The sequence below is a fragment of the Suncus etruscus genome, chromosome 2, assembly GCF_024139225.1.
Source record: "Suncus etruscus isolate mSunEtr1 chromosome 2, mSunEtr1.pri.cur, whole genome shotgun sequence".
NCBI lineage: Eukaryota > Metazoa > Chordata > Mammalia > Eulipotyphla > Soricidae > Suncus > Suncus etruscus.
Window position 1 is genome coordinate 165,376,498 of NC_064849.1, and position 15,380 is coordinate 165,391,877.

A 15,380-nucleotide genomic window follows, 5' to 3' on the forward strand; every position below is an offset into this window, starting at 1 on the left:
TAGCATGCAGAATTTGGTTGCATGCAGTCTTTAGATCTGGGAGTTTGTCTGTAATGCTGTTCTTGAATGTTGTTTTTTCCTGGGAATTTTTCCCCCCTGGGAATTTTTTTCTTGTGTCTCTGGGACTCCAATTATTCTTATGTTGTTTCTGGTGAGTTTATCAAATACTTCTATTTTCATTTGTTCATATTATTTGAATAATTTTTCTATTGTCTGAACATTTGATTTTAGGTTCTTTTCAAATCTCTTCTGTTGAATGGAGTTGTTTTGCATCTCATCTTCAACCTCACTGATTCTGTCCTTAACTGCTGTTACTCTGTTGGAGAGGCTTTCTATTGAGGTTTTCTTTTCATCTACTGAGTTTTTCATTTCTGTTATTTCAGTTTGGAGTTTTTTTTTATTTTTTTCTTTTTATGGTCTGTTCAGCTCAATCTGGAAGAGGTTGAGTAGTATGGACAATAGTTCTTTTACGGTCAGGCAAAATCACTAGTGAGTCCATTTATATATGGGCTTTTGTTTTGGGGAGGGATTTTAATCACTGTTTAAATATTCTTACTTCTGATTATTCTTTTCAGTTTTTCTATTTATTTTTTATTCAATCTTGGGAGACAATACAATTCTAATAATTCATCTACATCTAGATTTTCTTTCTATGTTTTATCGAACTGTTTATAGTAACTTACTATGACCTCCTATACTTCTTTGTTTTACTTTTCCCCTTCCATTCATGATTCAATTTATTTGGTATTTTTTTTATTTTAACTTGTATCTTTGTTAAGGTTTGTCTATTTTTTGTTCAATTTTTTGCAATACTAATTTGTGATTTTATAGATTCTTTTTATGTTCCTTTTATTTCATTATTGTTTTCCACCCCAATTTTAATTATTTCCTTTTTCTATTTACATTTTATTATTGTTTTTATTCCAACATTATTTCTACCACTACAGATTCTGCTCCTCCACTAAATGTCCTAAGAATCTTTACACACTACCTGCTCCTCTCTCTTGGCTTTGTAAGCTTAGTTAGTTCTATAAAAACAAAACTTCAGTTTTGATAACTTTGAACATTTGCTACTCCATTACTGTGCTTATTTTTTATTCCATTTATGAGGAATCTCTTTATATTGTGGAGGTGGTGAAAACTACATACATAGAACAAAATAAACCTTATCTGGAATTACATTAAATTGTAAATAAATAATAAGTTGCTAAAATTTTTGTAAAAGCTATATCTATTTTTGCAGGTATATGCATTTAAAATTATTTTATGTAAAATTCTATTTTAAGACAGAGTGAAGAGAATTAAGAAAATTTTAAGAGAAAATTTGAGTAAGCTTATAAAAGTGTCATAGGTCAGATAGATATTACAGTGGTCAGGGTTCTTGCCTTGTACTTTACTGACCCACATTCAATCCCCAGCATTCCATATGCCCTCCCAGAGAACTACTAGAACCATGTGTTGAGTGCAGTGCCAGGAATAAGCTCTGAGAACTGACAGGTTTGGCCCAAAATCAAAGGGGGAAAATGTGTTTCATCCTAAGAAAGAAAATATTGGATTCATGTTATATAATATTATATAATAGATACTGCTTAAGTTTCTGCATTAACATATGAGATTATAATAAAATATTTATTGATTATTTTAAAAACCTGGTCAAGACATCAAATGTGAATGAAATGTTACTTCATTACTGTGAATATAAAAGTCCCTTAACAGGATAGGAGTACACTAACCTTTCTCAATTTAGTAGAGGGCAACCACAAGTGCCATGAGCAAATGCCACACTCAACACCAAATGCTGTGAAGTTTGTTGTACTTTTAAAGAAGCTTTTTAATGCTATTTACAAGACTGCTTTCATGGCTATGAAACAAGCTCTAGCCTGTCTATAAAGCTTTGTATTTTGCCTTCAAATATTAATGATAATCTAGCTCAATAAAGTATTCTTGGTTAGTTTTTATGCTATATCCCTCCACTATCTTCTAGCTCAGAGTCTCATTTGGCTTTTCTTTGTACGTTAGTTCCTTTGTTGATCTTGCTACTTTCAATATTCTTTCTCCATCTTTGGAATTTTATTTCTGGTGGTTGAAGTGAATTACAATTCTCTCACAGTAATATTTGAGGCACATAGTGACAATTAGTGAGGGGCATTTCCATCACCAGTGTTGTCCTCCCTCCAACCCTGTTCCCAGCATGCATCCCACATCTCCCTCTTTTACCCCCATAATGCAAACTGTGTCTCCCTTGTACAGCTTGTTGTAGATTGGGTATTGATTCTGTTGTTGTTGACTTTAGTTTTTATTTCCACCAAATGAACATTCAACTGTCTGGCCTTGGTACTATCTGGGGGAAGAAGGAAAAAAGAGAAAAGAAAATAAAAGGCAAAAAAAAAAAGAGAGAGAGAGAAAAGCTAGGAGGAGTTCATTTAGTTGTTATAAATATCCATTTAGAAGAAGGAGGGGGGGGAGAAAAAGGTAGTAAAACAAGACAAACCAGAAACAAAAAAATAAGGGAGTATCAATAAGATTACAAAAGGAATAAATACAGAATAAGCCAAAAACCAAAACCATCAGCTACGAAAAATTATCATCTGGTCAAAAATTAACGTGAAATTAATTCTTTTTTTTTGTTTTGTTTTTTGTTTTGTTTTGTTTTTTTTGGGTCACACCCAGCGGTGCTCAGGGGTTACTCCTGGCTGTCTGCTCAGAAATAGCTCCTGGCAGGCACGGGGGACCATATGGGACACCAGGGTTCGAACCAACCACCTTTGGTCCTGGATCGGCTGCTTGCAAGGCAAACACCGCTGTGCTATCTCTCCGGGCTCATGAAATTAATTCTTAAATAAAATAATTAATTATATGTCCTTAAGAACTTATATAAAAATTCCTATCCCTAAAAATTTTTTTTAATTTTATTGATATATTTTTATGATCTTTTTTAAAATTTTTTTATTTAAACAAATTTATTACATACATGATTGTGTTTGGGTTTCAGTCATGTAAAGAACACCACCCATCACCAGTGCAATATTCCCATCACCAATGTCCCAAATCTCCCTCCTCCCCACCCAACCCCCGCCTGTAATCTAGACAGGTTTACTATAACCCTCATACGTTTTCATTATTAGGATAATTCAATGTCCCAAATCTCCCTCCTCCCCACCCAACCCCCACCTCTACTCTAGACAGCCTTTCTATTTCCCTCATACATTCTCATTATTAGGATAGTTCAAAACTTAGTTATTTCTCTAACTAAACTCATCCCTGTTTGTGGTGAGCTTCATGAGGTGAGCTGTAACTTCCAGCTCTTTTCTCTTTTGTGCATGAAAGTTATTATTACAAGAATATCTTCCATTTTTCTCAAAACCCATAGATGAGTGAAACTATTCTATGTCTTTCTTTCTCTCTCTGACTTATTTCACTCAGCATAATAGATTCCATGTACATCCATGTCAAAGTGTTTGTCTATTTCTTTTCCCCATTTTTTGATGGGATTAGATGTTTTTTTTTTTCTTGTAAAGTTCTGTCAGTGCCTTGTATATTTTGGAGATTAGCCCCTTGTCTGATGGGTATTAGGTGAATAGTTTCTCCCACTCAGTGGGGGACTCTTGTATCCTGGGCACTATTTTTTTTGAGGTGCAGAAGCTTCTCAGTTTAATATATTCCCATCTGTTAATTTCTGCTTTCACTTGCTTGGAGAGTGCAGTTTCCTCTTTGAAGATGCCTTTAGTCTCAATGTCCTGGAGTGTTTTACCTATATGTTCTATATATCTTATGATTTCTGGCCTGATATCGAGGCCTTTTATCCATTTGGATTTAACCTTCATACATGATGTTAGCTGGGGGTCTAAGTTCAATTTTTTGCAAATGGTTAGCCAGTTGTGCCAACACCACTTGTTGAAGAGGTTTTCTTTGCTCCATTTAGGATTTCTTGCTCCTTTATCAAAAATTAGGTGATTGTTTGGGGAACATTCTCTGAGTATTCAAGCCTATTCCACTGATCTGAGGGCTTGTCTTTATTCCAATACCATGCTTTTTGATAACTATTGCTTTGTAGTACAGTTAAAAATTGGGGAAAGTAATTCCTCCCATATTCTTGGATTGGACGATAACTTGCCTGAAGCCTAGAAACTTCAGGGGTAGGATCTGTTTGTATTTAGGCCAAGGTTATTCCTTTCCATGCCTCTCATATTTTGGTGGGCCTATGAAAACAACAATTGCCACTCTAATACCGTTTTTACTGTGCTCCTTTGACTCTAATCCTTAAAAAAAAACACTTAAAATTTGAGGTTAACTTAAGCTAATATGCATGTACATGGAAATGTAAAAAATACTATGCCTCTAATGTTTAAGGAGTTACGTAAGTTTTATGGCTTTAGATTGCCTTGTGTGCTGTTAAGAAATATAATGTGTTACAATCTGGGGACTTAAGAGACAAAGTAATTGTTCATGGATTCTGTTTTATTTATCTTAAGGTTCTTTGGTTGAAAGTTCAAAGTTAAGATATCAGCAAGGGGACTTCTTCTGAGAATTATGTTATGGGTGATTGTCCTTCCACTGTAACTTTACCTTGTCCTCTTTCTTTGCATTTTTGTTCTCATAATTCAAAATTAAAAAATTAAAAAAGAAAACCCTAAAACTTCAAAAAAAATAAAGGGACTATATATATCTTTACTTATAGTGGTCCCCATAACTGCTTGGACAATGGGACGGCAGCTTTAGTAGCTAGTATTAGGCTAATCTATCTGCACCCTGCCCAAATTTGGTGTCTTATGATCAGGCTCTCGAGACGCGCTCCGTGATGCCGTCAGGTCAGTGGTCCATGCTTCGTGCCCCACATTGGGCGCCACCTGCGACCCCCTGGGACCCCTGCCCACAGGAGACTTGGAGAGTCACGAAATTATTCGTAAGTCATGAAGAGGATCCGACCTAGAAGAGAAGAAAGAGGCTGAAAAAGAAATGGGCTCAAGACAAAAATCTCTGATCAAGAGCCAAAGTTTATTAAAAGGGGGCTAGCTTTTATAGCATGAGCACATTTTCAGACAAAAGAGGGGAAGGGGTAGTTCAGTACTTTTCCATCGTAACAGTCCCATACATCAAGTATGTCAGGTTTTTTTTTTTAGCGAGTTATACATTTACTATAAGTGGTCCTGGGGTGCTCTGTTCTGTTAATAGTGCTACAAATCTAATCTTAACTTGTAGCCTTTACATAGCATGTTTGTTCTTGCTTAACCATTGACCTCTGTTAATAGCTATCTTTATGATCAGCTCTTTCTTTTTAGGTTCATGGGGGAAGCGCCACCAGCAGCCTGTCACGTACACAGGCCTTTGACTTCTCAGGCATCAGAGACTCCATATTGCTCTCTAAGTCTTATAGCTTCCAACAAGAAGTGTGAATTTGATTATAATGAAAAATAATCTTTTGTATATTTTTATAGAATCCTAATTTATTACTCAATCTCATTACACTTTGAGAGACTTTTTACAAGTATAGAAAATGCAGCTAGTAATAATTTTATTAGATATAAATCACATCCTAAAGTACCTGTTTGCCTTTTTTGACAAAATAGAACATAAAGACAAAAATGCTTTCTATTGCTCTTTATTATTTTATTGTTCTTTTCTTCCATTATTTTGCTCTATTAGTTTGACAAAATAGAACAAAAAGTCAAAAAAAAGAAGTTTTATGGTGAACATGCATTTTCTATATCAACTACAGTTTTCAACTCTGGAGGCTTTAATTCCCTAAACCCCAGTGTTGGGTTAAATATAAATCTCTCTCACTTTAAATAACTAGGCTGTTGATGCTTACGTTTTATGAGGCAATAACTGAAGTCTACTAAATAAACTTAGTGGCTAAGGTTATTTATAAGAAATGAACTCAAGACTAGAAAGCTAAAAGATTATTTTAGTTTAGGATATGATAATTTACAATTTCCAGGAATACACCCTCAGGTGAACACAGGTGCTGAACGGGCATCTCTCTACTTTTCTATCTTTCTCCATGATCTCCCTTAATTCAGTATATATTTTGGCGACATCTCTTACAATGCTGAAAATATGTTTAATTTTCTCAACAAATGCCTTACTTTTCAAACTTTTTGAACTTAGTAACTATGACTTCATTATACAGAATTCAATATCCAAAAGAACATCTACCTCTTCTTCTATAAAAGCAAAGGAAAAATATTGATTTTAACCAGGATTTAGAATCAATTAAAAACTATTATCAGGTGAAAGGGCAGTAGAGATAATGCAGTCCTTACTGCATACCACATAGCTGACCTGCATTCAATCCCCAGTATTTTGCATTGTCTTTTGAGCCTTCCAGCAATAATTCCTAATTACAGAGACAAAATTGCCCCCTGATAACCTCCACCATTGAAGTGAGGTTCCCCCCCACCAAAAGAAATCCTCATAGAGCCAGAGAGATAGTATAAGAGTTCAGTTGTACATAGGCAACCTATAGGATCTTTGGCACCCTGTATGGTTGCCTGAATGATGCCAGGAGTGATCCCTGAACAAAGAGCCAGGAATAAGCTGTGAACAACGTCAGGTGTGGCTCAAAATCAGAAATAAAACAGAAACTAAAGAAACCCTCATTAAGGAAAATGAAATATTCGTCAATGAAGGGGCGTCTTTGCTGGTTCCATCATGATAGTATCAATATTTCCACCACATTAATAGATTATGTTTCGGAATGTTCGGATATAAAAAGAGTGATACATGGGAGCACACACAATTCTGTTTGAAATCACCAGGATGGTGCTTTAGATAGAGAGGAAAGTGTCTGCCTGCATAGCTACGTTGAGATTTGCACAGGAGATTCAATCATGGGTATACATAATTTTTAACGTAAAAGCTATAATTTATATTTATTTGGGGAAGAATAAAAGCATTCTTTGGTGGTGGTTCATGGCATTGGGGGTAGGGATTCCTTACAGTTTATAAGATGTTACATTGGAACTCTGTAAAATGAGCAACTCTTTCTTACAATATGGATCATTTTCCTGGTCAACTTGTTCATTTAAGGATTTCTTATACAGTCCTTTAGTTCATCAATTCTTTCTCCAGTAAATGCAGAGATGAGGAGAATACGTTGGAATTCCAGAATCCTTTCAGGAATCAAATTTTCATCAAAGATATGCAGGAAATAAGATTCTGGAGTTGTCTTACTAGTAGTATATGGAATTTATCTTGAGCATCTGGCAGGTCCATTTTACTGTCAATAGTGCAGGTTTTATTTGAAGCTTCACCTTTTAAAACTCTACTCCTTTCTAAAGAATACTATGATTTCAAATGCAATTCTGTACTGCATGTAAGAAAAAAACTAAAAACATGAAATATCAAGAGCAAAAGTAATTGTCTAGTTCTTTCAATATTCTTGAGGAATTTGTGACCCATTCTTCTTTATATGTGCACATTCTATTAATCCATGAAAGTCATCTACTGATACCTGTTTGAAATTATTATACTCTTTCCAAGTTCAGGTTTTAATGTAAATGTGTAATATGCAATTGCAGGTTTTGCAGATTGCAAATCTGACATAATGAAGATTATCCAGTAGTTAGGGAATCCCACAAGACCTATATCAGCGATCAGTTTTAGATCAAGGCAAACTATGTTTCTGGCCTTTCAATGGTAAAAAAAAAAAAAAGTATAAGCAGTTTACCACCAAACTCTCCTTCATTCATAAAAATTCTGACTTTTTCTTTATTGCATTTTTTTATAATTTTACTAGTTTCATTTGTCACTGAATTAGACACTAAATGATACAGAAATTTCAGTCTTTTCCTTTGGAGTCTTTCAGTGCCTGTGCCTACTTCATAATTAAAAGCAGTTATTTATTTAACAATCAAGGATTTTTGGAACCAGAGAAATAGCACCACATTTGCCTTGCACTCAGCAGACCCAGGACAAACCTGGGTTTGATTCCTGGCATTCCATATGTCCCCAGAGCCAACAGCAATTTCTTTCTTTTTTTAATATGTAAACTGTTTAAGCATCATAATTACAAACATGATTGTAGTTCATTTTCAGTCATAAATAGAACACCACTCTTCACCAGTGCAACATTCCCACCAGCAATGCCCCCCCCCCTTCCCTTCCCATCCTCTGTCTGTATTCAAGACAGGCATTTTACTACAGTTACTTTTTTTTTAAAGTTTAGTAAGCTGGGTTTTTTTTCTTTTTTTTTTTAACTGCTATCAGGGGTTTCTTTTATTTTTTTTTTATTTTTTCCTTTATCTTTATTTAAACACCGTGATTACAAACATGATTATAGTTGTATGATTACAGTCATGTAAAGAGCACCCCCCTTCACCGGTGCAACATTCCCACCACCAATTTCCCAGATCTCCCTCCTCCCCACCCCCCTACACCTGTACTCGAGACAGGCTTTCTACTTCCCTCATTCATTCACATTGTTATGATAGTTTTCAGTGTAGTCATCTCTGCAACTGCACTCATCACTCTATGTGATGAGCTGCATGTCCTGAGCTGCACCTACCAGCCCTCATCTCTCTTGTCTCTGAGATACTGTTAAAAATGTCCTTCATTTTTCTTAAAGCCCATAGATGAGTGAAACCATTCTGCGTCTTTCTCTCTCCCTCTGACTTACTTCACTCAGCATAATAGATTCCATGTACATCCATGTATAGGAAAATTTCATGACTTCATCTCTCCTGATGGCTGCATAGTATTCCATTGTGTATATGTACCATAGTTTCTTCAGCCACTCATCTGTTGAAGGGCATCGTGGTTGTTTCCAGAGTCTGGCTATTGTAAATAGCGCTGCAATGAATATAGGAGTAAGGAATGGATTTTTGTATTGTATTTTTGTGTTTCTTGGGTATATTCCTAGGAGTGGTATAGCTGGATTGTATGGAAGCTCAATTTCCAGTTTGTGAAGGAATCTCCATATTGCTTTCCATAAAGGTTGTACTAGACGGCATTCCCACCAGCAGTGAAAAAGAGTTCCTTTCTCTCCACATCCCCACCAGCACTGCTTGTTTTCCTTTTTTGTGATGTGTGCCAATCTCAGTGGCATGAGGTGGTACCTCATAGTAGTTTTGATTTGCATCTCCCTGACGATTAGTGATGTTGAACATCTTTTCATGTGCCTTTTGGCCATTTGCCTTTCTTCTTTTTCAAAGTGTCTGTTCATTTCTTTTCCCCATTTTTTGATGGGGTTAGTTGTTTTTTTCTTGTATAGTTCTGTCAGTACCTTGTAAATTTTGGATATTAGCCCTTTAACTGATGAGTATTGGGTGAATAATTTCTCCCACTCAGTGGGTGGCCTTTGTATTCTGGGCACTATTTCCTTTGAGATGCAGAAGCTTCTCAGCTTAATATAGTCCCATCTGTTTATCTCTGCTTCCACTTGCTTGGAAAGTGCTGTCTCCTCCTTAAAGATGCCTTTAGTCTCAATGTCCTGGAGTGTTTCACCTACATGTTTTTCTATATACCTTATAGTTTCAGTTCTGATATCAAGGTCTTTAATCCATTTGGATTTTACCTTTGTACATGGTGTTAGCTGTGGGTCTGAGTTCGCTTTTTTGCAAGTGGCTAACCAGTTGTGCCAACACCACTTGTTGAATAGGCTTTCCCTGCTCCATTTAGGATTTCTTGCTCCTTTATCAAAAACAAGGTGGTTATATGTCTGAGGAACCTTCTCTGAGTACTCAAGCCTATTCCACTGATCTGAGGGTCTGTCTTTATTCCAATACCATGCTGTTTTTATAACTGTTGCTTTGTAATACAACTTAAAATTGGGGAAAGTAATGCCTCCCATATTCCTTTTCCCAAGGAGTACTTTAGCTATTCGAGGTTCTTTGTTGTTCCAGATGAATTTCAGAAGTATTTGATCCACTTCTTTGAAGAATGTCATGGGTATCTTCAGAGGAATTGCGTTAAATCTGTACAATGCTTTTGGAAGTATTGCCATTTTAATGATGTTGATCCTGCCAATCCATGAGCATGGTATGTGTTTCCATTTCCGCGTGTCCTCTCTTATTTCTTGGAGCAGTGTTTTGTAGTTTTCTTTGTATAGATCCTTCACATCTTTAGTCAGGTTGACTCCAAGATATTTGAGTTTGTGTGGAACTAATGTGAATGGGATTGTTCTCTTAATGTCCATTTCTTCCCTATCATTATTAGTGTATAAAAAGGCCATTGATTTTTGTGTGTTAATTTTGTAGCCTACCACTTTGCTATACGAATCTATTATTTCTAGAAGCTTTTTGGTAGAGTCTTTAGGGTTTTCTAAGTAGAGTATCATGTCATCTGCAAACAGTGAGAGCTTGACTTCTTCCTTTCCTATCTGGATTCCCTTGATATGTTTTTCTTGCCTAATCGCTATAGCAAGTACTTCCAGTGCTATGTTGAATAGGAGTGGTGAGAGAGGACAGCCTTGTCTTGTACCAGAATTTAGAGGAAAGGATTTTAGTTTTTCTCCATTGAGGATAATATTTGCCACTGGTTTCTGGTAGATGGCTTTGACTATATTGAGAAAGGTTCCTTTTATTCCTATCTTGCTGAGAGTTTTCATCAAGAATGGGTGTTGAACCTTATCAAATGCTTTTTATGCATCTATTGATATGACCATGTAATTTTTATTTTTGTTGTTGTTTATGTTGTGTATTATATTGATAGATTTACGGATGTCAAACCAGCCTTGCATTTCTGGGATGAAACCTACTTGATCAAAATGAATGGGTTTTTTTTCTTTCTTAAAGGATAAGTGTTAAAAAAAAATACAGTAGTAACAGTGTAAGAGTGGCAATTGCCGTTGTTTGCATAACCCTAGCAAAACATGGGGAAAATGGGGAAAAAAAGCCTTTGTCTAAATACAAGGAGACTCCACCCCTGACGTTTTCTTGCATAGGACCGATTCTGGGCTCTAGGCATGCCAGGCTGCACAACCCCTGAGTCATTCTCTGTGGTCCCAGTGAAACTTTTTCACACATTAGCTGTTGTTGGTGTCAGGTTCCTAAAGTTAAAGATTTTGGTTTCTGTGCATTTCCCTCATCAAAGTCAGGCTGATGTGGAGCATCCTCTAGTTTCACCTCACCATTAGATGCGAAGAGACCTGCCCTGCAAGCAGGTGTTGCTGTTGCTAAGTCGTCTGGGTGTTAAGAGGGCACTCTTTGTAGTAAGTCAATGCCAGAGCAGTGGTAGGGTCTTCCCTTATAGAGTTTTGCTTCCTGTAATGTTATAGACAATTGTGTTTGTTTCCATAGATGGTATCCATGGTTCAGGGGTGTATGGGCAATGCCCATTCTTCTGAGGCCTGAGCCAAGCCATTATGCCAATGTTTAGGGTGTAACAAGTCAGCCCCTGAAGAGGTTGACTGATGGTGGGATGGAGGATGAGGCCTTTCTCTTTTATTTTATTTTAATTATGACAATAAAGATGCAAAGAAAGAGGACAGGGTAAAGTTACAGTGGAAGCACAATCACCCATAAACAGAATTCTCGGTAGTCCCACCGATGATATCCCAGCCTTGAACTTTCAGCCAAAGAACATTAAGAAAAACAAAACTGAACCCATGTACAATACAATTACTTTGTCCCACAAATCCCCAGTTGTAGTACATACTATTTCTTAGCAGCACACAATATAATCTAAAGACATTAGACTTATGTAACTCCTTAAACATTGAGGGCAAAGTACATTTATCTAGTTCCATGCACATGCTTACTAGTTTAAGTTAACCTCGAAAGTTTTAGTGGGTTGTTTTTCTTAAGGATTGGAGTCAAGGGAACATAGTAAAAAACGGTGTTATGGCATTTGTTTGCATAGGACAACCAAAATATAAGGGACATGGAAAGAAAAATTATGGCCTAAATACAAGGAGACCCTACCCCTGAAGTTTCCTGGCACAGGACCGACTCTGGGCTCCAGGCAAACTAGTTTGTCCAATCCCAGTCATCGTCTATAGTGGCAATACATCTCCATTCCTCACAAACTCTCTGTTGTTGGTATCATGTTTTTGTATTAAAGATCCTGGGGTCTGCATATCCTAGATTGCAGTCAGGATTGTGCAGAGCATCCTCTCGTTTCACCTCACACTTAAGGGGCAATAGAACCATGTCCTGTTGAGCAGGTCATTGTTGTTGTCAAGTCTTCTCAGTGTAAACGGAAGTCTCTTTTTAGGAGGTCGATGTCAGACACTTGGTAGTGTCTTTCACTTCCAGTTGTTGCTATAAAAGACCTTGGATGTTTCGTAGATAGCTTGCCTGGTTCCGGCGTGAATGGAGGATGCCCATTCTTCTGAGACCTGTGTCAGGTCATTATATCAATGTTCAGGGTGTAAGGTACATTGAACTGAGATTTGTGTGTTCCTACCTCTTAGATAAGAACTTATCTATGTATATAGTGTTTTCCACGAAAAAACAAAACAAAACAAAACAAAAACTCAGAACCGTCAGCTAGACAGGGTGACAGACGCGTGCTCCGAGCTGGAAGAGAAAGTCCTCATCCTTCATCCCACCATCAGTCAACCTCTTCAGGGGCTGACTTGCTACACAGGGTATAAAGCCTAACTGCATTATAAAATGTTTCTATCTCTATTAGATAAGAACTTGTTTGCATATGTAATATTTTCGCATTTTAATGTGTGTATGTAAAAGAGGAACGATGCCACAGGTATTATTGGTTTATCTGGGAGCTGAGGGAACAAGTCTAACATTCCCCGTAACTTGGTTTTAACATGAATTCTAAACAGAGACTTTTCTACCAGAATTCCTTATTGAACAGGTCCCAAAGAGGGAAAAAAGACAGTGGGCAGAATTGTCACTATATAAGAGATTATTCAAGAGAGTTATAGATGTTATAGATGACATACAAAGGAGATACACATGCCCCTTTTATGTCTTTAGAAATACTTAGGGGGAGGGTGTTGAATCCAGGACATCACTTTGGTCTGTGATTTGACCATCTGGAGTCTGCAAAATGACTCTCAGCAGTCCCATATCAGGAAATGTCTTTAAGTGGGGACTTCTCAGAAACCAAGTATGGAAGCAAGCACAGGTACACAGTGAAGGAAGGTGGAGGACAGAAGGCCACTCAGAGTAGATTAATAGAAACAAAGCATTGGTTTCTTCTCAGGCTGAAAGTCTATTTTTTCAATTTGTGAGCTGGTTGGCAGCTGGCTTGAATGAGGATAATGATCTGCTTCATGAGGAGCCAAGGACTGAGGGTAAAAATGGTTAGATGTGGGGTAATAGGTGGTGGGGTGAGAGTAAAGGACTAGAAATGAGCCTGTAAGGTGATGAGCCAATGTGGGAAGCAAAGTGTACAACATAGACATTCTGTATATTGTAAACATAGATCAAACCCTATGACAGTGATAGCTAACCTTTCTTGAGTCCGAGTGCCCAAACTGCTGCACAAAACCAAAGAATTTCCTCAAAGTGCCAGCATGTCCTCTCAATGGCCAGTCCGGCCCTGTTGCCAGGTGAGCTGCAAAGCAGACACGGGCACACTGGCCTCCCCCAGCACTTAATTACGGACCTTCCCGTGCCAGCTGCAAAGCCTTCATGTGTCACAGCTGGCACGCATGCCATAGGTTCTCCATCACTGCCCTATCTATACTTTAGATATAGTTTTGAGTATGGACACTGGTGGGAAGGAAAGTTACCAGCGACTTCCCTAAGACAGCCCCTCTTGTGCAGGGTGGGTGTTGGGGAAAGACTGTGATCCCCTTTAAACTCCTCTCCGGCACCCACCTCATTGGCCCCCTGTGCAGGAGCCCAGGGATAGCCCCAGAGAATGGGAGGAAGGAGAGAGAAGGCTGTTGGTGGGCGGCTGAGCCCCGCAACCTCACCAAGCTTGGCAAAAGGGCTTTTGGCCTGGAGCCTTGCTATTCCCCGTGCTGGCAAATCTTCCACTCCCAGAAGGGGAAATAAGTTCCTTAATTGTGCTGAAAGCTGGAAGTTTACCAGCCTGTTCCCCATCCCCATCCCACTTGTGCAGGGTTCGATTGGGGAAAGCCTGGGGTCCCCTTCAAACTCCTCCCCGGAACTCACCTTGCTAGCCCTGGGCTGGATAGTTCTGGAGTTTAGGAGGAAGGAGAGGAAAGATTTTGGGGGAGGTGAAGCCCCGCAGCCTCCCCTAAGCTTGGCAAAATGGCCTTTGGCCTGGAGCCTTGCTATTCCCCATGCTGGCAAGGCTTCCCAAATTTAGTTACTTCTTGCTGGAACTTTTTTTTTTTTTTTTGGAAGCAACATTTTATTCATGAATACTATCATAGACTTTTTTTTTTGGCTGTTAACTTTTTTTTAATATAATTTTTATTTTGATCATAGTGGCTTACATATTGTTGACAATATTTTAGGTACATATTCACATAAAATCAGGGGGATTCCCATCACCAAATTGTCCTCCCTACACCTCCATTTTTGTCCTACCTCCCATTTCCTCTTCCCTCACCCCCAGGGCGGCTAGAATATGTGGTCCCCTCTGTATCTGACCTTCTACTTAGTAGTCTTGCACCTGTTTGGTCTTGATGTCTCCTTTATTTCCCCCTCTAACTGGAGGCAGGACTAGCTAGTTCAAGATGCGTGGTTTTGTTTGAAAAAGAGAAAAGCAATAAACTGGGGTAAGAGTCTAATACGCCGAAAATGGGCGGAATCCTTCTAGAGGCTCTCATCAACGATTTGAGAGATGAAGGAGAAAAAGAAGGTGAAACACTCCACCAGTACCAAAAGAAGTGTCAAATATTGACATCAGGCAGGCTGTGAGTTTTCCTAGTCTGAGATCCCATCAATGTTTGACTCATCAAATATTACCTTGCTTGCTTCAGCGTGAGTAATGTTCCTTTAATTCCTGTTAGTTGTGAGAGAACAAAACAGATTTAAGCCTTAGGAGAGTGGCCAGGTAAACTTCTTGAGCTAGAAGATATTCAAATCCAGGCTCCTGTAGTTCAAGCCTTGTCATCTTGAACAAGTTCTTGCCCTGCTCAAATTGAAGTTCGTTTGTATGAGGTGATCCTACTGCTGCCTCTATAGAATTGTCTCAAGGAATGAATGACAAATACTTGGCCTCCTACAAGCACTCTAGGAATGCTAATCATTGTAATTATTTCTGTCTGTACCTGTTGTAGGTGGTAAGAATGCTGTTCCTATCAACTCATAAGCTCCATCCCTGGTGGCCTATTTAATTCTGTCCTGAGTTTTCTACCACACCCTTTCTTGTGTCATCTTAGGAGTGCCTGAAAGCACATCAAAGTAATAAGAACAGAGATTTGGGTAGGAGGAATGGGTCTGTAAACAAATCTCTACTATATTTTATACAGATGAATGATGGTATTCCTAAAATGTTTCCATATCACAGAGATCAGAGAACAAATGGGAATCATAGTACATATAAATGTACATGAT

At 38.0% G+C, this 15,380-nt stretch overlaps 1 pseudogene; it reads right to left on the reverse strand.

Moving 5' to 3' along the window:
- Positions 1 to 4,733: 4,733 nt before the first annotated feature.
- On the reverse strand, positions 4,734 to 13,961 carry LOC126001911 (GTP-binding protein 10-like; annotated as a pseudogene).
- Between the last annotated feature and the right edge of the window lie 1,419 nt (positions 13,962 to 15,380).